This window comes from Anser cygnoides, chromosome 3 (genome assembly GCF_040182565.1).
Source record: "Anser cygnoides isolate HZ-2024a breed goose chromosome 3, Taihu_goose_T2T_genome, whole genome shotgun sequence".
Lineage (NCBI taxonomy): Eukaryota > Metazoa > Chordata > Aves > Anseriformes > Anatidae > Anser > Anser cygnoides.
Window position 1 is genome coordinate 86,528,741 of NC_089875.1, and position 14,019 is coordinate 86,542,759.

The window sequence follows — 14,019 nt, forward strand, 5'->3', positions numbered from 1 at the left end:
TCTGTTTCCTTCTGTGACAGCAAATAGATCACTAGGGGAGCTTCCCACACTTCTTGCAGTTCCCTTCTGTGGGGCCTTCCTTACTGAAAACTGTTTTTGCATGGAATTCATTTACTTATTTATTTTTATTTTTTTTTTCTGGCAGTAAAAAGAAAGCACTCAGAACAAGGTAAGAGGCAGCAACACTTCCAGGACTGCCAAAAAAATAAAAAAAGAAACAAAAGGTGAGAACTAAAGGATGAGAGGTGAGGGCGTGATTGGAAACATTCTGGGGCTATACTTCTGCAGAAGTGAAGCTGAAATATGGTTAGTGAAGGAGTGGGCAGTGACTGCAGAGACCATACAGCCCTGTAGCAAAGGACTGCTAGGGCATTGGACAGCGGGCCCTGCTGGTCACCTGTCTATAATGTGTACATCCTGGGGCAGGTTGGACTGCACAGCAGAACAAAATCAGAGTGGCTGCCTCCAAGCATTTCATATGCACTGCCTAGGAAGCAAGGACACTAGGGGAAGGAGCTATTTACAATATTTACACTGTCTAAGATCACAAACTACCTGTTCCTACAGCTCTCTGAATTTATCTGTATTTATATAATTAGACCAAACAGCAGTCTGCCTTTCTTCTATTCTGAATGAATCTGTTGTCATATCTATCTGGTCCAGACCTCATTAATTAAGTACTGTGTTTTACCAAACATTTAGCAGAAATGTAGGCATCTCTGAAAGATGTACAAGGTTGTGTGTGTGAGAAAGGTGCTCAACAGCTGGAAGGACCAAGGTTGAGGAGGCAGATGAGACACTAGTGTTTTCTGCAGAACTGGTTGTGAAGATAAGACTGGGGAGTCTCCAAAAAACTGACCCGAATCCAGCCCTGAGCAGCCTGGTTTAACCTTGCAGCTGGATCTAACTCGGAAGCTGGCTGTGTTTTGAATGGGGTTTGGATCAGATGATTTCCAGAGGTCCCTTCCAACCTAAGGTCCCTTCCAACCTAGGTCCCTTCCCAACATGTTACTTTGATTTTAATAGGCAGTGTCATCTATTTAGGATATATACCCTGGAGACACATTCTGAAAAAGAAAATAATAATAATCCATTCCTTAAAAAAAAAAAAAAAGAAAAAAGAAAAAAAAAAAAGCAGGGAGCAGCATCTCACGTTACCTGATCTTTCATTGGGATCCAAGGGTTCTCTGCTACTCATCATTCCTCCCATGTGGGAGTGTGATTCATTGCCTTCATATCATTCCCTGCCTCCTCTCAGTCCATAGCTTTTAAGTGTCATTTCTAGCTGTGTTCACTTCCATGCTCTCATGAGAGCTCTAGGCTGCTCCAAACAGAAAATCTTGGTTATGAGCCAATTGTGGAGTTCAAGTGCTCAGACTCATGGGCAAACTGGGTGCCATCCTTGAAATATCCGAATTGCAAATATCAGGAAAGCTTCCGAGTTCCTAGGTTCAGTTGTGTTCCCTGGATATGTCCCAACATCTCACACGTTTTCTATTGATTGCTTCAGTGGCTATATATCATGTGGTGGAGAAATCTTGGAAAACAGCAGCTACATTTGTACAGGAGGTATGCATATAATTGCTACAGTTTCTTATTCTTCAGTACAGAAATGTTGATTCTTTATCCTCTAGTGGGCTTTGTTTTCCTAATTATCTTAATGACACAGAACAAATAAATTAAAACATGATTTTATTTTCTTTTACTGGATGCAAAGCTTTAATAAGCCAAGGAGTTTTTTCTAGGCCTTTTCTCCAGGCAACAAAAAGGTCAGCTGGATGACAAATTAGTACAACTGCTTCAGATTTTCACTATGCCATTCTGTGTGCAAATGGTTTCCTAAGCCAGAACCTGTCAAATTCAATCAGATTTAATATATTTTTGAAAATTTGATGAAAGGCAGGCATGGCTTGGATATTGAAAAGGTAATAGCATTCAGGGTGAGAAATGGGGAGGGAGCAAGCAAATGGAAAACACATTTGTACTCTGTTGGTTCTTAGGGACCAACTTGATCAATTTTATAGTGCCTTGCTTCCCAGGGACTTTTCACCATACTCCGCCTCCTCATAGAGTACCCAGAAAATATAAAATATAAAGATGCAAGGGAGCCTCCTGAGCAATCCCAGGAGGAGAACGGTAGAGGTATGTCACCTGAGGGCAGTTGGCTGAGGGCTTGAGATAAGTACTTTCTCCCTTACCTGTATCTCAACCAGATATATCAGCCCCTTGTAGCTCAGTGGCGTTGGCTTAGGTGTCTAGGCAATTCATGCCCTCACATCCAAAGCTACCCCTAGGACTGCCTCAGACTTCATGCATTTGTCATGCTTATCTGTGTCTCTGCCACTTTTTGGGAATGTAAGCTCTTTTCAGCACTCCTATGACAGTGGAGAGGCTATAATAAGTATTAAGGATGCTCAGTGTGCCTCAGCATAATTTGTCCCACTACTGGCAAGAAAAACCTTCCTTCTTCATTCAGGTACTGTAGTGTCTGGGCTCTGAGTACTTTGGTAGCTGTAGGTGAAGGCCAGGCCATAACACAAATCTGAGGAGAGTTGCACCTGGACTTGCTCTACACTGACATGATTTTCATAGTCCTGGCTATCAGGGAGGTCCCTACAGGCCTGTCAGTCTGACCTCGATGCTGACAAAGCTTATGGAGCAGATCGTCTTGAGTGCCTGTGGTGTTTTTACCTTGCTGGGCAGCTGAACTCCACCACAACCACTCTCTCACTCACCCTCTTCAGAAGAAGAGGGGAAGAAGAAAGTATGCCAGAAAGGAAGAAAACAAACAAGCAAACAAACAAACAAAAAATATGGATTTAGATAAGAATAGTTTAATTAAAGGGGAAAGGAGGAGGGAAAAACAAGCAAAGTCTATGAGGAAGCACAGAGAGAGAAAAAAATATATTATCCCATCAACAAGCGATATTCGGCCTTGTCCCAGGAAGTAGGGCCTCAATACACACAGCAGTTGCTTGGCAGGATGGATGTTTTCATAAATAGATCATCCCATCTCCTTCCCCTTTCCCACCTTTTATTGCTGAGTGTGACATCATAGGGCATAGAATATCCCTTTGGTTGGTTTAGGTCATCTGCCCTGATGAGATCCCTTCCCCACCTCTTGCCCACCCCCAGCCTGCTGGCTTGAGTTACGCACGAGTGTAGATCTGCTTGAGGTTAGGAGATCTCTGCAGAGGGATCTAGATAGGCTGGACTGATGGGCTGAAGCCAACTGTATGAGGTTCAACAAGGCTAAGTGATGGGTCCTGCACTTGCAGCGCAACAAACCTATGTGACACTACAGGCTGGGCGAAGAGTGGCTGGAAAGCTGCCTGGCGGAAAGGGATCTGGGAGTATTGGTTGATAGCCAGCTGAATATGAGACAGCAGTGTGCTCAGGTCAAAAAGAAGGCCAACAGCATCCTGACATGCATCAGAAGTAGCGTGGCCAGCAGGTCTAGGGAAGTGATTGTCCCTGTATTGCTTTTACTCAATCACAATTTTACTCAAATGCCAGTGGTGTTTATTTTCTGCTTCTCCACTTAATGTCTTTCTTTACTTTTAGCCATGTTAGACTTGATATTCTACTTCATTAGTTTTCCAGTTTCTTTGTATTTTCACACAGTTTAGATTAGCATTCATTTAACTTTTGAATTTGTGACATTTGTGATTAAGGTATCAAATATTTCTGATACAATCTTCAACATCAACTGGGATGTTATGCTGTAGTATTGCTAATGTAGACATGGTAGTACACATAACCTACCCTCTATACATTCATAAAATATGCTTCAGTGGATGGTTTTGGTTCAATAAGGCCTCCTTTGAGCTTGGGTATGGTTGAAGATTGTGAAGAAAGAGAGGCGCTGGCAGAAAAAAAAAATACCTTGATGAAAAACATCTATAGATATTAGTGCTTATTGAACTAGGGAAATATGTTGCCATGCTCTGCCTTTGAAAGATGTGTTATGCACTCTCCTAAAGGTCTGGCACACATGGTCCTAGCTGTGTATTCCTCCCTGTTTTGAAATGCCATCAACATTGGCCTACTCTTCATGTTTCTTCTATCCCAGCAGCACAAGAATAGGAACAAAACTGTCTCCTTCCCTGCAACAGTGAGCAAGGATCAAGGCAGGATTTCCTTACCTGTCTCCTTAATAGTTTCCACCTACCTCAGTGTCTAGTCCTTAGTAGTTGTGGCTGTCTTGATTTGAACAGAACATCTCACAATCCCATTTTATGGTGGTGTGATTGCCAGCAGAAAACAGGCATTCCTGTTCTTGAGGTACATGGTTTGACATTCACTTTTTGTTAATGTCATAATTTTCCTTCTACCTTGGGCAAGTCCTCCTCTATCTCAGCATTGTTTTTTTGGTTGTTTCTATCTGATGACACCTCCTTTCCAGGTCTATCAAGAGTTTGACTACATAGTTCAAAAGTATTGTGGAATGCAAGTGTGAAAGGCTTCTTTTGTAGAACCTCAAATTATTTTTCTTAGACAGTTTTTACTGGGATGGTTCCTAAATTCCTCAAGTCTCAGAAAAAGAACTATTCTTCAAGTTCCATTTCTGTTCTTTAAAAAAAAAAAAAAAAAAAAAAACAAAAAAACACTTTTATTTTCAAAATGCTGTGACTGCTCCAAGTTACCTTCCACTAAGTAACTAATGCCTTTACATGAACTATTTCCACCAAGATAAATACACTGAAGTGTTTTCAGTGAGACTTAGTTCTCCCACTTCTCACAGATTCCCTACAGTGCTATAAAGCTTCTCTTCCCACTCATCCTCTTCCAGTGAAATACATTCATAACTTCAGCCACAAGTCCACTTTTATTGGAAACTTTTCTGCCCTTCTTTTTGTTTTCATCAACATTTTGAGTAGTAGATAAAGGTGATGAGGGATATATAGTTTCATTGTATGTTTTTTAAGCTTTACACCTCTCAAATCCATTGTTAGAAATTAAAAAATAGTAATAATAATAGATAGGAAGATTTTTGACAATTACTTGATTTGCAGAGAATCTCACTCTCTTCTCACTCCCATTGCTTTTTGTTAGTGTAAATTTCACTGAAATATAAAGCACCACACCGCTAATTCATTTTTGAATTATTAATGATCAAAAGTTACACTTCTTCATCTGCGTGCTGCAAATGAACTTTTGAAGTACATTTCCTCACAGCAGAATAGTGAGATAATCACAATGACTAGCAGTGTCTAAAGGGCTTGATCTGCAGGATCAGGTTTTTATCAGGTTTTTATCACCTGCATCTGCCTGGTCATTTTTATTTCTCATTATAATTAATGAAAAAAAAAAAAAGAAAAAAAAAAAGCTTGTGGGATTCATAATATCAAATTCATGTCACCTTATATTAGATATCTGGAATAGTTCAAAACTTCTGAAAAGCATGTATTTCTCTCTATAGAAAAAAAAAAAAAAAAAAAAGTGGGATCTTCAGTTGACCATCCTAATATAGGTATCTGCAGTGAGGAGTTATGCAAGACATATTTCACCTCAAGTGTTGACACTAGCTAGAGAATTGCAAATTACCTTTAAATGCCACCAGCAGTCTTTGTTCTTCCAAGGCATGGAGGAAATATGCACAAGCACAGACAGTAATTGCAAATGTTTCTCACTCCCTGCCTGGAAGAGCTGAAGCAGTGCTCAGGGAATTACATGAAGACAACTGAAAGTCCCTCTCTGCAAGACCTTGAGAAACAGAACTTTAAGTGGTGGTCAGATACTATTGGAGGAGGTTTGCATGAAATGGTAAGAAAAATAGTAAGCATCAGCAACAATAATCAAATTTTCAAAATCCTCTAATAGACCTATTAACCTAACATGAGACTTTCAGCAGTAATGTATGCCTATTAGGTTCTCACAGATCTTTGAAAGTTTTTGACTCTAATGCTTAAAGCTCTCATGAATATTTTAGAATGTGGCTGGTATCCTCCATCACCACAGCACCATATACATTAGGTAATCACACAGCAGAAAACAGGGAAGTCATTTTAAAAAGGTCATGGCATTGCTCATAAACATGAGGTTTCCCTTTTTATTGGATTATATTACATTAAATTAGGCAAGTTATACAAGACATATATGTGTGATTTTTGTGCGTAACACTTAAGCAGTCTCTCATGACAAAAACAGCAATGGGTAAATCCATGCTTTTATTCCACAAGGATGGAGTGGCATCAGTCACAAACATACGAAAAAAAGATCTGTTTTTTTTTTTGAAAATATCTCTAGCCTTTCATCATTGCAACTGCCAGCGGGATACAACATAAAACCTTCTGAAGAGGAGTGTAATCATAAAAAATGCGCTGAGGATTATACTAACAATTCAGAATGAATAGGCTCTTGCCATGAAAATCATGCCAATGCTGAAAGAAAATGTTCTTTTACAATAAGATGGTGATGATTCATTATTCTACAAGAGCAACTGGAGTAAGGATTACCATAATGGAATCAATGACAAAAGCTGTTCAGTTTACATATCTATGTTTTGGCTTTTTTTAATCATCAGAGGAATAACATAACCCTGGGGTTAAGTCTAGTGCTATAAGAACTCTTGAAGTCTCCAGCTGATCACATCATGTGAGATGACAACAAAAACGGTGAGTGATGTTTTCAAGAAACAAGCATGGATACATATTTTTTAAAAAGTGGGCATTCAGTTAGTTTTAGCTTAGAGAATTATTGAAATTACAAGCTCTTCCTCAGGATTCTGGCAGACAGATCATGTACAGAACACATAGACACTTACAGAAGCCACCCAAAAGCAGTTGCTCTTATCAATATATGGACTGTACTTCAGAAACATTCATATGTGCAATGACAAAGGAGGCAAATGATATGTGCATGAACTCGCAGCAAAGCATGGAAGCTTTTCTCCTGAGTGTAGTGAACTGAACAGTTTTAACTTCCTAAGCTGTCAAGTCATGAAAATGATTTTAAAAATACTAATTTGTAGATATTTGTATGTTTCAATTAAAAGTCCCTTGCTCTGTGTCCCAGAATCCTTCCAAATAGCATTTTGCTCTCTCCTCTCCTCTCCTCTCCTCTCCTCTCCTCTCCTCTCCTCTCCTCTCCTCTCCTCTCCTCTCCTCTCCTCTCCTCTCCTCTCCTCTCCTCTCCTCTCCTCTCCTCTCCTCTCCTCTCCTCTCCTCTCCTCGAGTCTCCTCTCCTCGAGTCTCCTCTCCTCTCCTCTCCTCTCCTCTCCTCTCCTCTCCTCTCCTCTCCTCTCCTCTCCTCTCCTCGAGTCTCCTCTCCTCTCCTCTCCTCGAGTCTCCTCTCCTCTCCTCTCCTCTCCTCTCCTCTCCTCCTCATTTGTTTATGCAATGGATAAATATATCACCAGGTATTACAATATATCTGTAAGGAAACCTACTGCTTTAATAGAAATATGTTATAGTGCTAGTGGGGCAACTAAACTAATAGAAATGTGAGGAAAAGTGGTCTGTGGATAAAGTTGCTGCTTTTCTGATAGAAATGGATAGAAATGCTATTTTGCCTAGAAAATTAAGTATGTGTTTGTTGCTTGAGGAACAACAAAGCTTGGGAACAGCGGAATGCAGGTAAAGCAGGTGTAACTCCCATTAGAGTTAGCAAGCCTAGATCCTTGTCATCTAAACAAAGTGTCTGCTGTTTACTTCTTATGAGATTGAAATGAGCTTGAGAAAAACGTAGTTCAAGGCAGGTTTTCAATTACTGCAGCTTTGGCCTGATAAGGACTAAGCTAAGCTGAGAAAGGAATATTTTAAAAATATGTTTTGGCTGATCTTTCATTTAAATAAAAAATCCCACTTTTTAAAGATGTCTGTATGTCTGGGAATATTTTTGTGGCCAAATTGGTTCACAATCCCTTTCTGGTTTTCAACCTCCAGAATTTCCAAAGCTTTGCAGGGGAAAGCAAAGGTCTAAAACTTGGCAACCACAATCCTTTCCTCTCTTACGTACATATAAGAGGTAATCTGGTTAGTGTCATCTACAGCCTGATCTGACCACTGCGTATGAAAAACATCTGGGTTACTCTAGGAGGCCTTTGGTCAGAGTCCAATGATAGACTCAAATTCATGGCCAGATGTCTTACCTACTTCAGAGAATGTGAGCAATGAATGGCCCTATAAATGTTAACTTTCAGTCTCGGTACATTCCACTCTTCCTAATCGGCTGGAGGATACTAACAAAAAGTTTGCTGGCACTAAGTATCTGATGATACTGAAAGGCTGAATTATTTCCTCCTCCACAGGAAACATGGATGAGAAGATCACTGAGTGTACATAAGGGATAAAAGTTTTGACAGCCTTGTTGTACAGCGCTTAGCTGCGGTTGTTGGCTCCTAATACAGACTAGTAGAAGGCTCAGACTGAAAATTGTTGCTTTTCTGAATGACTGCGCATAGCTCCTCTATGTCTACACTAGGAAATTAAAAAGTGCCACTAAGAAAAGTACACTAGGAAATTTAAAAAGTTCCCCGTCATTAGATCTAGACTCTACTTATTCAGTTGTCCTAGTACAGTTTTGTCTTAGGTCAATTAGCAGTCTCACACATAATTCCTGAGCACAGTTTGTCAGCTAACAAACACCAGAAATGCTCCTCATATAATTCTAGATGTATCCATCATATTTGGCAGAGTAGGAATATTTAATATATCACACAAGATCTTTCCGTACCTCAGTATTAGAGAAAAATCAAAGGTGAATGCAATATTCTAATACAGATGGAGATTTCTCATGGCAGCTTGTGGTCTGTATTTATTCAGGGCTCTGCCTCAGACTATTAAAGCCAATTAAAAAAAAAAAAAAAAAAAAAAAAGAGATTTCTGAAGTAATTGGGTGGGTTTTGTAAGTACTGTAATGAGATTCAGCTCTCTCTGAAGCTGACTCCAGAAGAATGGCTGGCTAGCTGCTTGGCACCTGGCTGTGTTGATTAGATCTTCACCGACTACAATCAGAGCATAAATATCTACATATAGACGCCTAAATTTAGATATGTCACCCAGGTTCTGAATCCTGTCTTCTTGTCTCCTACAACAGAGTGACACCTTTATGGTGATTTTCCTTTGGACTCATCATATCTTTAACTTTACTCTTCCCTGTTATGCTGACAGAAGTCCAAATTTCCATGTGGTTCAACAGGACACATTTCCCATCTTTCAAAGAAATTCCTATCTTTTAGAAACAGTTTTAGCTTTTTGTCCCAGCCATTCTTGCTTACTTTATATCTGTGCATTTAGCTTAGCAGAGAGACTCAGGGATAAATTGTGGCTGTTGAAAATGTCTGGTTTTCTGAAAAATAGACAGAAAATTAAAGCAGTTGCAAATATATTTCTTCAAGAGGGATTACTTGGGAGTTCAGCTGCATTAAAGGCTAATATTCTTAATAGCATTTTGGTGTTACAACTAATTAAATTAAAGAAAAAAAGATTCACATTCTAAGGAACATAAGCATTAAAATTTCTGGTTTGTGCTGCAGGTGGAAAGAACTCCCATTTCATACTTTCCATATAAGCACAGACTGTAACACAAATGATGCAATATTATCCTGGAACAGTGAGCAGAATTCCATGGGAAACATAACTTCACAAGACATTTTACCTGAGGCCGAGCTCATAATCTCCTCCGCTGATATAAACCGTTCTCATTTGCACTGCACCATCTGAGGCATCTAATCTGCATTGCCAATGCTGTTCTCAGGGGAAGCCCTGAATTCTGATACACAGAAATATAAAACAAAACAGCCCTTAAATGTACAATCTGTCTGTAGAACTAATGAAAGTATTTTTTCTTGATGTGACTGCCACAAAACATTAAAGCCTCCTCACTTGTCTAACCTTCTTCATCAGAACCATCCTAGATGTTTTGCCCCCCCTAGAAACAGGGAGTTTAAAGCCTCTGAAATGCAAATAAAATTTGAATTCAGCAAGGTGAGTAACTATACATTTCTTTTACTAAGTGAAAATTGGTCCTTCTAGCTATAATCTTTGTTTCTTCCTGGTTCTAAACCAGCAGTATTTTCATCCAAAATTCTCTAGTGACAACAGTGGTAACTGATCTGTCCAGTTAATCCACATATAATTTAAAATATGATCTGCAAAGAACAATTTTCCCTAATACCATCATGTCACTGTGTCCCGGCCCTGAGGAAAGGTATCATTGTTACAGCTGAAAACCTTACTTATTGTTACTGCCAATTTCCACCCAAGTCTCAGTTCCTAAAAGATCGTGTTCCTTTTGTTTGTTTTCATACAGTGATTAGGAGAAAATAAGTAATTATGTAAGAGATCTCTGAGCTGGACGCTACAAAGTGTTTAGCCTGTTTATCTGATGACAGGCGATTTATCTGATAAAGTTGGTTAAATGCAAATCTAAAAGTAAAATTTGTAGATACATATATGAGAAATTTATGAAAATGTTAATGTGCAATTGGTAAATGTTAAGGTAGGAAGCTATGCACACTAATTTTTCTCAAGGTCCTCTGTCTCTGTGAATACAAATTTTTATGAGCTTTAGTTGCTACTTTTTTTTCTTTGCAAACTTGTGGAAGTATTTATATGGGGTTTAAACACAATGGCAGCAGACTCACTGGATGCATCTCCAGTAAAACATATGGAGGAGATGCATTTCATTACTGGGTGCTGCAGCATCTTGGAAAGTTCTTTTAACCACATATTTCAAAGTATTGTGGAGTGTACAGCTGCTTATGTAGGACCTGATTCTGGCTGAAATCATACTGTTATAAGCTTCAAGTAATTCCACTGAAGTAAATTAGCTGAAAGGCCTCTTTCCTCATCTCCCCTAAAAATCCTGAGTGCTAAAAAGATGTTGGATTTATGCCCAGGCTGAAGAATTAGTCCTGTTCAGTCTTCGAGGTGTTTTTAAGCTCGGGATGGCTTTTACCAGAGTGCAAAGTGGATGCACTTGGCCCTGCCTAGGTCAATGGCTACATCTGCCAGCTGTGCCGTGCCCACCCTGTCAAAAGATGCAAAGTCAGATTGCGGGGTCTAACTTTTGACCTTCTGCCACAAAGTGGTATCAATTAGTTAAAATCAGCACTTGCAACATGATGAGGTACTTGAGGATGATCCTGTGTGCATTGGTATGCCAAAGGCTTTCTGCATCTTCACTAATCTTTTGTTATCATATTTATCATCTTTGGAGCACCCAACAGACTCTCTATGTGAAAAGATCATACCTTCAAGTTACAGTTCTGAGACATTAATGCTTCGTGTGGAGAATTAACTCTTCACAAGCAAAAAAATGCCTTCAGCAAATGTGCTTAAAACAGAGCAGATTTAAAACACAACTTGGTAAAATGCCTGCTTTGAATAGCTTTTGGCTTTTGCTTGCCCATGATCATGAATTATAGCAGAGCTATCTCTGCACAGTACCTCAGCAGTCCCATTGTTAACCTTTGGAAGAGTTTCTGACTCACCTGGTTTTGACTGAAAGACAGAATGGTGATGTGCTTGATAGCCTCTCTGTGGGCACCATTTCCTACTTTATTGATCTTATTACAGCTCCCATTAAAAATCTGGACAATCAAACCCCTTTCTCTTTATCTCCTCCACAGGCCTTTAAGAACTAGCAGAGGTGTTACTTCTTACTGCCATGATGAGGGAGGAGGGTACCAGATGCTGCCAGCGCTGAGAGCACCTCCGTGGGCCAGGACACATGCACTGCAGAGAGCCAGACAACCAGAGGGTTTTAGCCTCTCCATCCCATTAACTGTGTGGTCTGTGGAAGAAAAATGGTACAGAAAGTCAGTAGGCTGGCCCAAAGACATAGGAGCTAACAGCAGGGAGACTTTCAGTGACACTCCAACATTTTTTTCAAAGACAAAAAGGTTTCTGAAAAGAAAAAAAATAAAAAAAAAACAGTCAAAATCCAATTTAAATTTCTTCTTTTTTTTTTTTTTTAAAGAGGTTCTAATGATACGTTTTGAAACAGCAGGAGCCGAAAGTGATCTCAGCAGGTTCAGCAGTAACAGCTATAAAGCACTGATATGTCATTACAGTGCTGGAAGGAGTTTAAGCTCCTTCCTGCTAACAAGCTGTTTCCTCTGTTCTTCCTACTGTCTCTCCTCTTGCAATGGTTTCATGGTGATCACAGTGCTTTTGCCCATCTCCCCTTCTTGTGCTTGTGTGCACAAGACACCCTTGTCAGTGAGTGTTTCACCTGCTCTGTTAGCTCACTGTTGATGAAACAAAAGACTAACATAGAAATAAAGATGACGCAATATTCTACCTCATGTTACATGGTGACAAAATAACAATAAGAAAAATAGATTGCATCATGTTTTCACTTTGTGATTTCCCTAAAGCTGTGCAAAATCATCATGCATCTTCAAAATCCAGGTGTAGCCAACACGGCATTCTTTGCTGGCCACATTGTTTATGGGCCAGCAGCCCAAAACTGCCTAGTTATTAGACCAAGAAGAAACCTTTCAACTATTAATGCTCTTTCACCTGTTATTTCATGTTCTGAATAACCAGTGTAAGCTCCATAAAGGATTGTGTTTCTTTTAGAGGTGTGTAAAGAATTTAACTAAATGTTGTCGTAATTCACAAGTGGGTCAGAATCTAAGGAATAGAAACAGGAAGGATAAAGTTGCCTGTAGGCTGTTAAAGTAGACTTTTAGAGACATAAATATGTTTAATGTGTAAGAGAAGACATTTCATCCTTTTCCATGACTAAGATCACTCAGTGCAGCTATGTTATAAATAGCAATGAAGAAAAATATGTGGAAAAGTACATGCTCACAGTTTTGTTCATGAACACATAAAAATGGCAAGGCATTTTAAAATTGAAGGACCTGTTAATGGCAATGATAAAAGAAGATATTTAGGGCCAAGTTCCGAAGTCCTTAAATTACAATTACAGAGATAGCTAGAGTGGACCATCCAATCTTTTCTAAGCCCATACTCTGACCATCTGAGTTGAAGACAGCAGCCTTGGTCAGGCAGATCTGCTAACTCATGTACAAACAACCTGATGTACAAACAACCTGACGTCTTAGCCAATACTTTCTGCAGTGAGACAGAGGTTGGACAGGAAAAACTCCTATTGACTTCATATCAGAGATGCTTGTTTACCTATGAACTGCAATTGCAGACCCATATGAATGAAAAAAAAGAGAAATTATTCTGTAAATTATGAGTTTATCCAAAAAAAAAAAAAATCCATAGCAAACAAGATTTCCACAATTTGGATCTTTCACCTGACCCTTGAAGCCTCTGTAAAATCAGTAGGCTATGGCTTTGCTAAAACAGCTGAAGAGACCTGTGCAGATTATCATACAGCCCCTAGTTCTGGGCATATATGCCTATACAAGCCCAACTTTTATAAGAAAGAATGACATTTAAATTTTGGGTAAGCTCTGGAAGTATGTGGTTTTGATGGAATGGGCAGCAGATATTTATTAAAGATTATAGCATCTATGTTATGACTGTTTTTCCTCTGCTTCATATACCTCTAATTGTAGTCATGCTATATTGACCTCCATATCTTACCCAAAAGCCACACTGTGTTTTCTGCCCTACGATTAGTGTCTTCATTTATTTCAAGTGTGTTCTTGTCTGTGTTCCCTCCATCTGTTGTTGATAGCTCCACACGTCTGTGGACTGCTGTGTCTCTTGACTTATGTTATTTTCACAGTCAGTTTTCATTGAGGTAATGGAAAATGCCTGTGCACATAAGCCTGTTCAATGACAGCTGTAAATCATGACTCAAGTTCTCCAGAACACCTGTCTGTACATCTGTGGCTAATCTCTCTCCGCTTTTAGATCTAGCTCCTTAAACCAAAATATTTTATAGTGCCAGCAGAACCTACTTACAGCCGGAGCTGTACGCTGAGGATACAATTAGGATGATCTGCAAACAAGTGCATCTGTCACTCTTCACAGTGCTACTTCATTACCTCATTTCAAGTAACAGCCTTGATCTTTTCCCCAGATTTATGGTTTTCTTGTTCTTGTGTGATATTAGTAGACTTCATAAGAGAGGAGAAACTGGGAA

The 14,019-nt window shown here is 39.4% G+C and overlaps 1 long non-coding RNA gene across 2 annotated transcripts; it reads left to right on the forward strand.

The window, feature by feature from the left end:
• The first annotated feature begins 2,823 nt into the window (after positions 1-2,823).
• Positions 2,824-11,874, forward strand: LOC106035361 (uncharacterized). Of its 2 annotated transcripts, XR_007159595.2 has the most exons (4): positions 2,824-3,176; positions 4,076-4,284; positions 5,648-5,766; positions 11,576-11,874. It is a non-coding gene; the product is annotated as an uncharacterized lncRNA (long non-coding RNA). The 2 variants fall into 2 exon arrangements; XR_010830490.1 differs by lacking the exon at positions 4,076-4,284.
• The last annotated feature ends 2,145 nt before the right edge of the window (positions 11,875-14,019 follow it).